This window comes from Pinus tabuliformis, chromosome J (genome assembly GCF_031772625.1).
Source record: "Pinus tabuliformis cultivar Carrire ecotype Pingquan chromosome J, CPIR1, whole genome shotgun sequence".
Classification (NCBI taxonomy): Eukaryota; Viridiplantae; Streptophyta; class Pinopsida; order Pinales; family Pinaceae; genus Pinus; species Pinus tabuliformis.
The window spans coordinates 177,235,890-177,249,418 of NC_142295.1; positions in this window are offsets into that span (position 1 = coordinate 177,235,890).

A 13,529-nucleotide genomic window follows, 5' to 3' on the forward strand; every position below is an offset into this window, starting at 1 on the left:
ACAATGGTATGCATACCTAATGGTGACTAGTTCAGTAGAAATAAAATATCTATGCAAATCCTTTATCAATTTTAATTAAAAATATTTGAACAAGAAAATTTAGGATATTATGTCCCCTCCCCCTTGGAATAGCACTATCCTCTATTTTCCTTTAGTGTATTAATGTCTATGGTGAAGATATGGATGGATATGCCTATCTCATGGCTTCCTCCATCTCTCAAGTGGCCTCATTTTTGGCTTGAAGTGCTTCCATTGCACTTTTATCCTAGAAAATGGCTCAATTTTCGAGGAATGTTCCTTTCCTATTTAATATGAACATCGACTTTGGTTGGAACTCTCCCTCTAGTTCCACTTGTATTACAACCCAATAAATCACATGGTTAATATCATATACATACTTTTTAAGAAAAGATAAATGAAAAAAATTATGTGTTTTAATATTTGTAGGCAATTCAAGTTTCTAAGTTATTGATTCCATCCTTTCCAAAATTTCAAAGGGTGCACAATATGTGGTTGTGAGCTTGGCATAGGCTTTAAGCATCAAAGAATTATTTTGTGCCTTCACTTTATAATACACATTACACTCACTTTGAGTTTTTTATGCATTATCTTTTTGTCTACATAATGTTTTTGTTTGTCTTGGGCTATATTTACGATTTGTTTAATCTTGATGACTTCATACTCCATTTATTTCAAAATTGATAGTCCAAGTGTAATTCTACATGCTAGATTGTATAGGTGTGTGACATCTTAAACCATATAGTGCCTTGAAAGGATTCATTTTTTTTTTGTAAGCTTGGTAGGACTACATCTTCATCATGTCCAACTTCTCACCTCGATCGAGGGGATAGCACAAAATTTGAACCCAAGGTTTCTGGTTCGGTGAGACTTCATTTCCACAGCCATTGCCAATTGAGCTATTCCAAGCGGATGCCTTGAAAGTATTCAATTTTAAGGATGTTGGGTAATCATTATTATAGCAAATATCTATCAAATGCAAGTATTATCCCTATCTTTTTGGTTTACCCATGACATACAAGTGAAGCATGTATTTCAATGCTTGATTTATCTTATTTATTTGTGGCTGATAAGTAGTGCTAAAATTTAGATATTTAACCAAGCCTTCAAATAATGCTTTTCAAAATATTGATATTTACTTTGAGTCTCTATCAGATATGATTATGGTAGATATTCCATGCAATCTAAAAATCTCCTTCGTGAAATTTTCTAGCAATAATCACTACTTTATATGTGGACTTTATAGGTATCAAACAACCATCCTCACTCAACTTTTAAACCATGATCATGAAGGAATGATGTTATTTTAATATATTTGAAAAACCTATGATAAATTCCATGGTGATTACCTACCATTTCCATGTATGAATTGGGAGAGGTTGCAAAAAACCTACTGGGTATTTATGTTCCGTTTTAACCTATTGAAATTTTATGCATCTTGCAATATAGTTTCATTTTTCATTCCAGGCTAGAAATAATGTTTCCTTGTTCCAATGATCATAGTAACCTAGTTGTCTAATTAATTTTTTTTATGCATTTCATCTAGGACGAGTTTCCATAAATTCATTGAATTCAGAATGTACAATATATCATTATAGATCAGCAATCATACTTATATAATCTAAAATCCATCATATTTTAGTTTTGTGACTCTTGATGTAAATATTTCATTATTTGTAGAAAGTAATCATCCTCATACAAAGCCTAAAATTATATTTTGAACTTCAAATCATATTCAAAAGTGAAATAGATGCTAAGTGTATAACTTTCATGCTCTTGGTTAGTGCATTCAATACCTTGTTTTCTTTTCCCTTTATATCTATGATTTCAAAATTGTACTCAATATCGAATGCTAACCATCTAGCTTGCCTAACATTTAGGTGAGTATGATCAAGCAAGTCTTTTCATCCACTATGTTTTGACATGAAAATGAAGTTTATAACCATCCAATAATGACGCCGCATATTTAATGCATGTATTTTGGCTATGAGTTCCAAATTATAGATAACATAATTTTATGTCCTTTTTTCCATTTTCTAGATTCATAGCTTATCACATGATTATCTTGCATAAGGATTGTATGCAATCTTTCCTTATATACACGTGTAGATATTATGAAATCTTTGTCTGAGTCTATAATATATATAATTGGCGCACTAGTTAGAAGATGTTTCAACTATTGAAATATTTATTCACATTTAGTAAACAACCCAAACTTTATTCCTTTCATATGCAAAGAAGTCGTGGGATGGCCAAAATTTGAAAATGATTCAAAGAATCTCCTATAATATCTTACAATTCCTATAAGTGACATTACAGTTGTTACATTCTTTGGAGTGGTATATTTCATAATGGCCTTGATATTCTCTAGACCAACTAAGGTTCCTTTATTTGAAATAATATATCCCAAATATTATATTTGTCTTTGACATAAATCACATTTACTGAATAGCATACAACTAATGCTCTCTCGGTGTTTTCAAAACCGTTCTAATATGTTATTCTGTTAGAATTGGGGTGGGTGAATAAGTAGTTATAGTATTTATTTAATTTTAAAATATTTTACCAATACACCCAATGATTAGTGATCCAAAATTAAATCATGTAGAACCATTACAACAACAAGTAAAAACACGAAAAGAATCAACAACAAAAGATGCACATAAGGGACACAAATGTTTCTGGTGGAAATGGCCCTCCTCTCAGTAGTGAGCTCAATTCTAAAAGTTGGTATCAGAGTGGGTTCTCTCAGTGGAGTTTGTTTACTCAAGAGTAGATCATGGGATTATGGACAAGAACAAGAATAAATGAGCTCAGAAGAAGAAGGTTTACAAACAAGTCAGGAATTCTGCAAAATTTGAAGAACCTGACCTCCTTGTAAAAGGTACGATAGGCAGTGTTTTCAGTCATGGAAACGTTATTTCTTATTTCTAGTCCAGTGATGATGACCTTGGAGTCATTAAAGAATATGATAATCATATTTTTTTATTTTATTCCTCAAGAGATTAGGATGGTGAATTTCCATTGTAGGAATCTAAAGATGAAGAGCTTAAGAGATTAGTCACCCTTGAAGCATAAAATAAATCTCAAGCAAGATTAATATAGAGGCTCACATTGGAGGATAAAGATCTGAAGAAATTTCTCTTGATTCTAGAGGAAAGAAAGTATGTATTCAAGGGAAAAAAAATTGACCTGAAAAATCACTTGGAGAAGTCAAGGAAGAACGAGGATGAGATTGTGAACCAGTTTAAGAATCAGATCAGCCATTGCAAGAAACTAGAAACAAAAATAGAAGAGAGAAGATCGAGCCTAAGAGGAGAAAATGAGGCAACGATTGGGAAACTCAAAACAACAATTTACAGTAGTGATCAAGGAAATCATCATCAAGATCATAAGCCAAATAATGTGGCAAAGAAAAGCATGAGAAATTTAAGGTGTTATAGTTGTAAGAAATTTTAGCACACTTCAGCAAATTGCAGAAATAGGAAGACAAATCATTATAAGAAAAACCTACAGCCGAATAAGGAGAATTCACAAGCAAGCACATCAATTTCTAGGTACACAAATTTCTTTTAGGGGTATTTCTACTTTTGTAATGGTTTCGACCCTAAATATTTTGATTGTAGGGTTCATCATATAAGAAGTGGAAAGAATATCAATAACTAAATTGAGCCCTTTCTACCATTTTTTGGGAAATTTAGATGTTATATCTGTGATAACTTAGGCCATATGGCGATAGACTGTAAGCTTCCCTTGTCCATCATGGAGTCTATATGGAAGAAAAGGAATCCTGGTGTGAATATTTATTTCATGCATCAAAGCAATCAATAAGTGAAAACAAAGAGAATCTGGAAGAGGATAGAACAACCAGAAATAAAATATCAGACTATTAAAGATTGGAGATAAAAGGCATAGAAGTGGATTTAGGAAGGAATTGAGTTCAGCTCTGCATCGGGAGGAGAATGAAGCAAAAAATGCATTATCTCGGGGGGAGATACTCCAAGAAAATAAATGGTTTATTAGTTTTGAATTTTTTTTTTTGTGTGAAGACTTATTTTTGTTTTGATATATGTTCTGGTCATTTTTCTTGGTTTGGCCCAATCTTCTCAACTATGGTTGAATTCATTACACATTTCCTGTACCAACCAAAGAAATGAATGATTAGCTTCCGTAAATAAAAAGGAGAAAGGAAAATGCACACTTAATCAGTAAATATGCAGAAATTAAAGTTGATCTGCACTCACTAACTATCATTTTATCCTCCTGTAGTTGTTACTTTATTTGAATAGAGCATATGTGTGTGTGTGTGTGTGTGTGTGTGTGTGTGTTGAGATCCATATAGAGAAAATTTGTGACAAAAGGTCATGCCCAGAGGAAAGTAACAATTGAAGAATCTAGAAAATGTTACGTGGATAATCGGAGATTGAATCCAATGAAAATTCGAAGGATGGAAAATTATATTAAAGTTTAGAAACCTTGGCAAATCTCACTAGTCCATAATATGCAATCTATAAAATGTTTGGTAACATGTTTGTAAAGATATTCATATTGTAATAATTTTTATATAGTCTATATATAAATTTTTAGTGATTCTTATGGTAAAATAATTTTATACCATAATATTAGGGCAAATCATTCCTAGAAAAAAAATGGAAGTTAGGGAATATTTTTTTTGGAAAAAGCATAGAAAATTAGCCCACCTGGGAATATTAGCCCTTAAATTTTTTCCTAATCGAATCCCACTAACGTTGGTATATAACATTTCAAAGTCTGAAAGAGTTTACAAAGTAGTCCCAAATTGCAGGTATGTGCACCTTGAAGGTGAAAAAGTCTCACCTATGATCATTTTGGAACTACATTGCACTTTCAGTGCTACCAACATTGGTTTGACACCAATCTTGGCCTAGGAAGTTGATGGCTTTGACTAAGCCTGACTATCTGGTAGAGCATTGCATGCGACTAGGCAAAGAGGTTATCGTACAACATCTATGGAGACTATGGCCTAAAATTGTTAAGAGTCACAAATTATTGGTAGCATGGAGTACTATATCTGTAGATGCATTTTAGTAGCTGAAATAATGACAAAGACATAATGAATTATGGTTTCTTAGGCTTACAAATTAGTATTATATGGATAACAATACGTTGTTGCAAAGGCATAAGTTGAATGTTGTGTTTTGGTTGTGCTAATAGTCATTTGCAGGTTTCCAGTGAAGTTTATGGTTGTAGCATTGAAGCCAAAATGTGATATGAAGGTCGTGAGCAATATAATGTATGGCCAATTGCAAGAATTCCAAATCATTTTTCTATTTTGTGTCAATGAGTAAATTTTTATGATTTTAGCATTTTTTTTCTACTGCTACACAAAGTGTTTAAGGTGGTGGCTTGTTGCTGCTAATAACACACATTTGTTTGGACATGATTTCTATGCTATGGTTGATGAAGCCTTTTTTTGTGTCAAGTTTGATGCTGCTAGTATGGTTATGCCAAACATTGTTGAGGACAAAGAAAGTAATGATTTCCTATTATGATATTGCTATGGTTTAGTTAGAGGATATGATAATATTATATGCTTCATGATGAATGGGAGTGTTGAGTGAGCTCGTTGATGCCAATATTCATGATGTATGAGAATATGCTTATGACAAACTGTTGCTTGAGTATATGATATTGAAGAGGTACCATTGTGTGTCCCCTTGTTGGTGTTCTATATGCAATTACTACTTCCTACTAATGTTATGATCATATGTATGATTTTTCTATTTTGGCTGAGAGAAAAGTTGATGTGGATGGAGTTGATAGTTATTTTTGTTGTTGTTGCCTTAGGAGAAAAATACTCATTGTTGTTTCTACTAATGATGGTTGGCATATGCTTGACAATGTTGTTGGTTAGATGGAGCAATTGTTTATGTTTGTTGTTATTTCTTTTGGGTTTTGGAGATCTATTTTTCTACCATGACATGGAGAGTGTGATTGTTGCTTAAGGAGAGATGTTATGGTCATGAGTTCTCATATGTATGTGTTGATACAATGCTTTGGCGAAGGCATAATGATTGATGATGATGATGTTTCTACTCATTGACATTACAATAGAGTGATCCTGCCCATGGTATGTTTATTTTGATGTTTATCATATGTTGTTTTTGTTTTGGTTGGAGAGTGTTGTTGATGTAGTTGGAGTTGTTGATTGGGTTTGTTGTTGCTATAATACATGTTTTGTTACCATTACTTCAAATGAGAGTTGAGTATGTTGTTGTTGATTTAGGACAAAATGGGTTATGGTTTGGGCTGCTTTTTTAGACCCAACGAATGTCCATGGTGAGTTTTTGTTAGTTCCATCATTATTGAGTTGAGCCCTTTTCCATCGATGTCAAATGGAGAGTTTGTGTAGAGATCAGTTTTAGAGGGTAGTATCAATTGTTTAGAGGACAATTGGATGGTTCAGTTGGGGTTGCCATCAATGCCAAAGTGGGAGATTGTTGGCATTGATGTTGTGTTATAGTGATTGATTGTTGGCATTGATATCAACCTGGGCATGTATTGGAGATGTTATGCATATGCTTGATTGGGTGCTATGGCAGATGTTTGTATTACAAGTGGAATCTTGGCTTATGTTAGATGTTGTGCTTTGTTGTTGCCATAAATGGAGGAACTTGACTTGTGTGTGGTTATTACATATGAGTGTGTACCTTGCTTATGTACAGATGTTGTGCTTATGTATGGATCTTGTGGCAGATGGAGCAGGTTGGTAGAGGTCTGAGCTAAGAAACTTTTTTCTTTTTTCCCTATACTTTTCCACAATGGTATGGATCCAATCTTATATGTGTGATGGTAGGAATTTAACTGCATGGATGCAGTCTTATTGTTGCAGTTGTAGTCAATATTTTCATGTATGTGGGTGTGGTTGTAGGTTTAATTGTGAGTAAACATTACCATGGTATTGGTATGTGTGTGGAGCAGGTTGGCACTTGGTATTGGTAATACCATGGCACAGGTGCCCTTAGTATTGGTATTTCCATAGTATAGGTGCCTTTGGTATTGGTATTACCATGGTATTTTCCCGTGGTATTGGTTTGGAGATTGATGAGGACAATTTTTCATACACTTGTATGTGAGTATTTAGTTGTTGGATTGATGGGTGAGATTTTGATAGTGTGCTACATTGTTTTATCTAGCATATTTCATATTTGTAGTTGTGTTGAGTAGAGTGTGTCTATCAACTTATCATTTTCAGATTCAAGTCAGTGAGGTTGTTGGGTTACTCATGCTGAGCTGATTTGAGAGCTCAGTTTGAAAGTGTATGAAACATGATTTGCATGGAGGTGTTTAAGGTGTTGAGGCTTCATACCAGATAGTGTGTAGAAAAGGTGGGGGGCTTGTAGATGGAAAATTAGAATGGGAAGTAGATTTCTCCAGATTCCAGTAGTGTTGGGCAAGGCTCATTGATCATGGTGGATTTTAGTGCATGGTTTTTTGTAGATCCGTGTGAAAACACAATAGCATTCCAAGTTTATCATTTGGATCAAGTCTTCTAAATGATGGGGGTTAGCCAATTGTATACGAGGTCGAGTCTCCTGGTTGGTTGAAGCCATCTATCTATGTAAAAGACATATTTTCTTGACATAATAGAGATTCAAATTAGCACAACAAAAACAAAGGTGGTTTTTCTCCTGGAAGGGTTTCCACCATATATCTTGTGTTCACATGCGAGATTTTTTTTTTTGCATATTTATTGTTTATGTTGCTACTTATGGTTTTCTGTTTATTCTCATATGGTGCACATGTAATGATTTTTTATTAGTTGTTGGTTATATATATATATATATATATATATATATATATATATATATATATATATATATATGATTCAGTAGAGAAGTATTAATTCGTGAAAATTGATAAGAAGACACTAATTCACCCCCCCCCGCCACAAGTAATGATCAAGGTTTCCAACATCCTCATGTTCTTCCTCATATTTAGAGTAGATGATAATGTCATCAATAAATAATACTACAAACATATATATATATATATATATATATATATATATATATATATATATATATAGATATATATATATATATATATATATATATATATATATATATACCGATAAATGTTGTTAATAAGACACCTGAATATGGACGGTGTGTTAAAATTACCATATATAAATATAAATTTTCTGAGAGAAGATTAAAACAACAAATCACAAATAATAAACACAGTGTTTATCGTGGAAAAAACCCAATCCAAGGGAAAAGACTAACCAAAATAATATTCTATTAGTCCCTTGGCCAAAGCTTATCCAAGCCAAGTAAGTGAGATTTCACCATTCACATCCTTGGCACATTACAATGAAGTCTTCCCAAGAATTTTAAAGGCTTCATTACATGCAATTCATGGGCACAAAACCATGTGCCCAAAAACACCATAGTTGGCTAAGTAACTTTAACTCTTTCTCCAAGTCAATTTTACCCAACAAGCCCCCTTAAAACATGACTTGGGTTTCCCATAACCAAATCCAACCAAATCAACCAAGTGAACCAAAAGCACTCACCTCTAGGCCCTACCCCCCTTCAAAGTTTATATCCAATGTACTGGATAATTTGTCATGGCCCCCTATCACCTAGATCTAAATATAGAATTTACCAGTAATTTCCCATAGATACACATCCCTTACTAGATCTTACAACAGTGTGCCAATTTACATGTAAAAATTTTCAACTCCATCAAAGTAATTTTTTTTAATTTATTGTTGTTGTTGTTTAAAATTCACAACGAGAATATATTTGTTTCATAGATCACCCATTTGGACACTGAAAAATATACAATATGAAGCAAATAAACCATGATAAATCATTTCATTAAAGAATTTCATTAAACACTATGAGTACATACTTAACATAAATATAGTCTCAATAGGAGGCTTGGCATGATTTTTCTTATACGCCTCCTTGCACATACCCATGGCTATTTTCATTCTCACACGTATTGATCAAAATACATCAAGATTATCTGTTGGCTTTGACCTCAATGGGTCTAATACCATGTTAAAATTACTAGAGATAATCATAAATTTACTGAGAGATGATTAAAAACAACAAATAAAGAATCATAAAAACAATGTTTATCATGGAAAAACCCTAATCTAGGGAAAAAAAGCTTGCTAAAAAATTAATATATTAGTTCCTTGGCCAAAATTTGGCCAAGACAACTAAGTGAGCCTTCATTTCTCACGTCCTTGACACATTATAATAAAGTCTTCCCAGGATTTTTAAAGCCTTCATCACATGCAATCCATGGATACAAAACTATGGGAAATCAAAACTAAGGGCCCAAAACCACCATAGTTGACTAGGTAATTTTAACTCTTTCATAGAGTGAAGTCTACCTAACATGGTGCACAAGTCACAGTCCAAATGGTACAACCATGAATTCAAAATGATTTTATCTTACTCTAAAATCTATTTTATGAATATTGTCATCTTTGATCCTACCTTGATGATATCCCAATCTCAACTCAATATTTCAAAATACCTTTTTCCCCTTTTACTTGATCAAACATATCATCAGTCCATAGTAAAGGATACATTTTTTTCATTGTCCCTTTGTTCAACTATCTATAATCAATACATAATATAAGGGTACTATCCTCTTTATTTACAAAACATAATTAGTGATCCCTAAGGAGAGACACTTAGTTTTAATATACCATTTGTCCAACAATTTCTATGTTTACATTTTTATCTCCATTAAATCTAGTAAACACATTCTATATGGTGTGTGGAATGTAGGTGAATATCCTAGAATAAGATCAATATTTTTCTTAGAAAATAAAATAGGTCTCTCATTTGGAAATATATCTTTGAATTCTTATAGTATTGAATACTCCTTGAATTTTGACCCTTTTTCTTCTTTTGGATCTACATGATATACATATGATTGGTAACCTTTTATGAGACTTTTTTCCAATTGTAAAGTTAAAATCTATCTTAAAGAGATAGATCCTCGAGTTCATTTCACTAGACTTGGTTTCCCTTCACCATTGATACACTCAATTTTTTTATATAAAAAATAAACCTTAGTTTATAAGTTGATAACCAAGCCATGCCAATTAAGGAATCATATCAACTCAAAGTAAAATATTCAAATTTACCATTGTGAGTAGTCAATTCATTTCAACTAGTAAATTTTCTATCATCTTATTTATCCTCTTCTTAACTCATATTTCCAACTAAACTAACCAAGTGTTTCCTAATGACTGCATTTTTTAAGAACATCGAACTCAACAATTTTAGGTGCAATGTGGCTATGAATCACTCTTGGGTCAAATAAAATAGAGATAACTTATTTAGAAATCTTACAATCAACATCCATTACTAAAGACTGGTGGTCTACTTATCAATCCTCCAACAAAATATATATCTTTGGAATATTCATTATTACACCATTCACTCTTGCAACTTCTTTTACATTGTGGATAGGCTTATTTGTCTCCATCTTATGAGGACAACCTTTGAGAAGATGGTCTTCTCCACATTCCCAACACCTTAGAAGTCCTTTCCAGAGCTCCCTTATCTTTCTTTCCATTGACTCTGCTAGCCTTGGCTCTAGTTTGATATGGAAAAAATTTCTCTATAAGATAGTTTTGTAAAAGGTACTTTTATACTACTTCCAAGTGATTTTCCTTTCACTAATACTTATTTACATTATTTAGATCTTCCCACCAAATGGATGCTCTACCATTCATGTTCTAAATTTCCATTATATCCTTCATGTTCCCAAAGTAATCATGTACCTAGAAATAATTACTCATTCCCAAAATTTGTGCCTCACCTTCATCATTAAAATTCACATCACCATTTATGTTAGGTAATTTTATTTTCAATAACCCACTTGTCTTTGAAAAATTTCTTCTTCTTGTGTATAAAAGAAGGTATTTCGTCCATACATAATTAAAGGTGGTTGTATTTGGGTTTTAAACATTTGATGTTGTATAAGCATAATCATTGAATAATTGAGCCTTAACACTATGAGATATTTCCCTTCAAGTAATTTTACCAATATTACATGATGTATGTCCTCAATATAGGAATTTTTGAATTTTAGCCAAACTTTGTAACAAAATAACATTTAGTTTATCTTTTTCTTATTGAGCTTTGAAATTCTTCTCATTATCCATGTTTCAACTTTGAAGTTCCATCTAAGGCTTATCATAGTTTCTACCATGTCTAGAGGAGGCTCCATGTTTCTCCTTCCATTATTTTCTGATTCGTGAATATGTGGTGAATCTCCCACAATTTCACTATCTTTCTCTTTATGAGTAGATGTGAAAACAACATAGGTTAATATGTTACGTTTCAAAAACATAACATTGGCATCATTATCATTCCTACCTTGATCCCAAATAGCCATGAGTGTTATAACCAAGCTTTGATAGCAATTTTAATATACCCCTATATTGATTAATAAAAACATCGTTTCGAGTACCCATAATATTAATGATCTTCTTATGATTTATTTAGCAATAAAAAAAAAACCACCAAACAATGGTATACTTCTATTAATAATAAAATTAATTGGAAATATTATTATGAGAAAACAAATTCCTTCACCATTAATAAATCCATCACGTACCCACTACACCCTTTTCATGTTCTAACATCATTATTAAACAATACAATGTCATAATACAGAAACCTCATATATCAGAGATGACAAAAAATGATTGGAAGGAAATACATTAGATAAGTCTCATGCTTTATACATAAAAGGAGAGATTCATATTAAAATTTTAGAAATTGTATCTTAGCGTATAAAAAAATAAGTTAGTCACAAGTAAATGAAGGATACTTACAATGTAGAATATATAGCTCATGCCTATGTTTAATATTGGTCAATATTTTTTATGGCATCCCAATGTCCATCCTTGTGGTTAATTTTCAACTCAAATAAAACAAATGAAACCAAAATATCAATAAAAAAGCATCATAGTACCTCAAAAAGAATATTTAATTTGGATAGGTTTTGTTATGGGAACAAAACTATATGCAAGAATCCAAAAAAAAGGATACCCACAATCAATTTCACAACATCATCCATATATATATTATGTTATAGCAACAAATATGTACTCTCTAATACCTTGATGGGGATGATATCCTGAGGAAAGAGGACAATTTGGCCACCTCGGTGCCTCCCCCAACATGAAATAGGAGAGCATCATGGCCAACACACCCCATACAAATATTAAATAAACTTCATGCTATTGGAACAAATATTTAACATCTCACAACCTAGCTCACACTCCATTCAGTGGATAAGTGGTGTGGAAGCAGGGTCTTTAAGATTTTTTGATATGTTTTCACCTATGAATGTGGGAATGCGAATTATTTCTCTAGATCTTGTATATAAATTGTAGTGTGTTCTTGTTCTTGAATCAAAATTGTTTGCACATAAATAAACAATTTCTGTAAAATCATATACTTCTAGAACACATGCAGCATTCACCAATCAACTAATCCAAATCTTGTTGTTATTTTTCTCTTCCTTTGAGAGTTTCAGATACCACTCATATGCAGTCGACCAGTGAAATTTCTCATTAAGTATACTAGCAAGTGAGTTAATCGTATCAATGCAAATAGCCTCTTTCCTTCCTCTGCTAGTGATTTCTTCTTTGTATTTAAAAATACTTTGTCAATCGATGACATTCTCAATCTCATTTAGCTGTACATTTCTCAATTCCCTTCATAATCACCATATGTTACTATGTTACGTGTGAAAACTATTACACATGATATTATCAATAAATAGCAATTACATATAAAAAAACCAACATTTACGGGAAGTAGTGGAAATAAATCTTGAAATTCTAAAACCATCTTGTCCATTTACTCTGCACTTTTCTCCTACTTTATTATCATCGATACACATTCCATAGGAAGCATTATTTTTGATACTAAAGAAAAGAGTAGCCTAACGAGGCCACAATTTTTCTTGAAAAATAATGGAAATTCTGGTCAGATTTAAACAAAATTCAACTAATTTTTTTGGAAATCTAGGTTATAGTTATCAAGCTTTAAGATTTTGGGTGCCTGAGAGGTTCTTTATAGTATTGAATCCATTTTCACCATCAAACAAAATGATTCAAACTCTCCAGTGGTCATATTATTTGAAAAAATTCTCACTGGGTTCTCACAAGAAATTAGTCACATGTGCAAAATTGTGGCCTCAATACACAGTGCCCAAAATAAATACGCTTTTTTTTTATCATGACAATTAGGTTATAGAATGTCAATAATAACTACAAATAAGAAATCATGCAAAGATAAACACAAATAAATATTTTACAGAGACATGCTTAGCTACCTCTACCAAGAACTGAATTGATGGCAGAGCTGGTCCCCACCACTGTGTCAATGTCGATTTATTCTATTTGATAATAGGCTGCAAAAAAAATCTAAATAAAATTTGATGTATGAATAAATTGACACGTGGTTTTGAAAACTAGG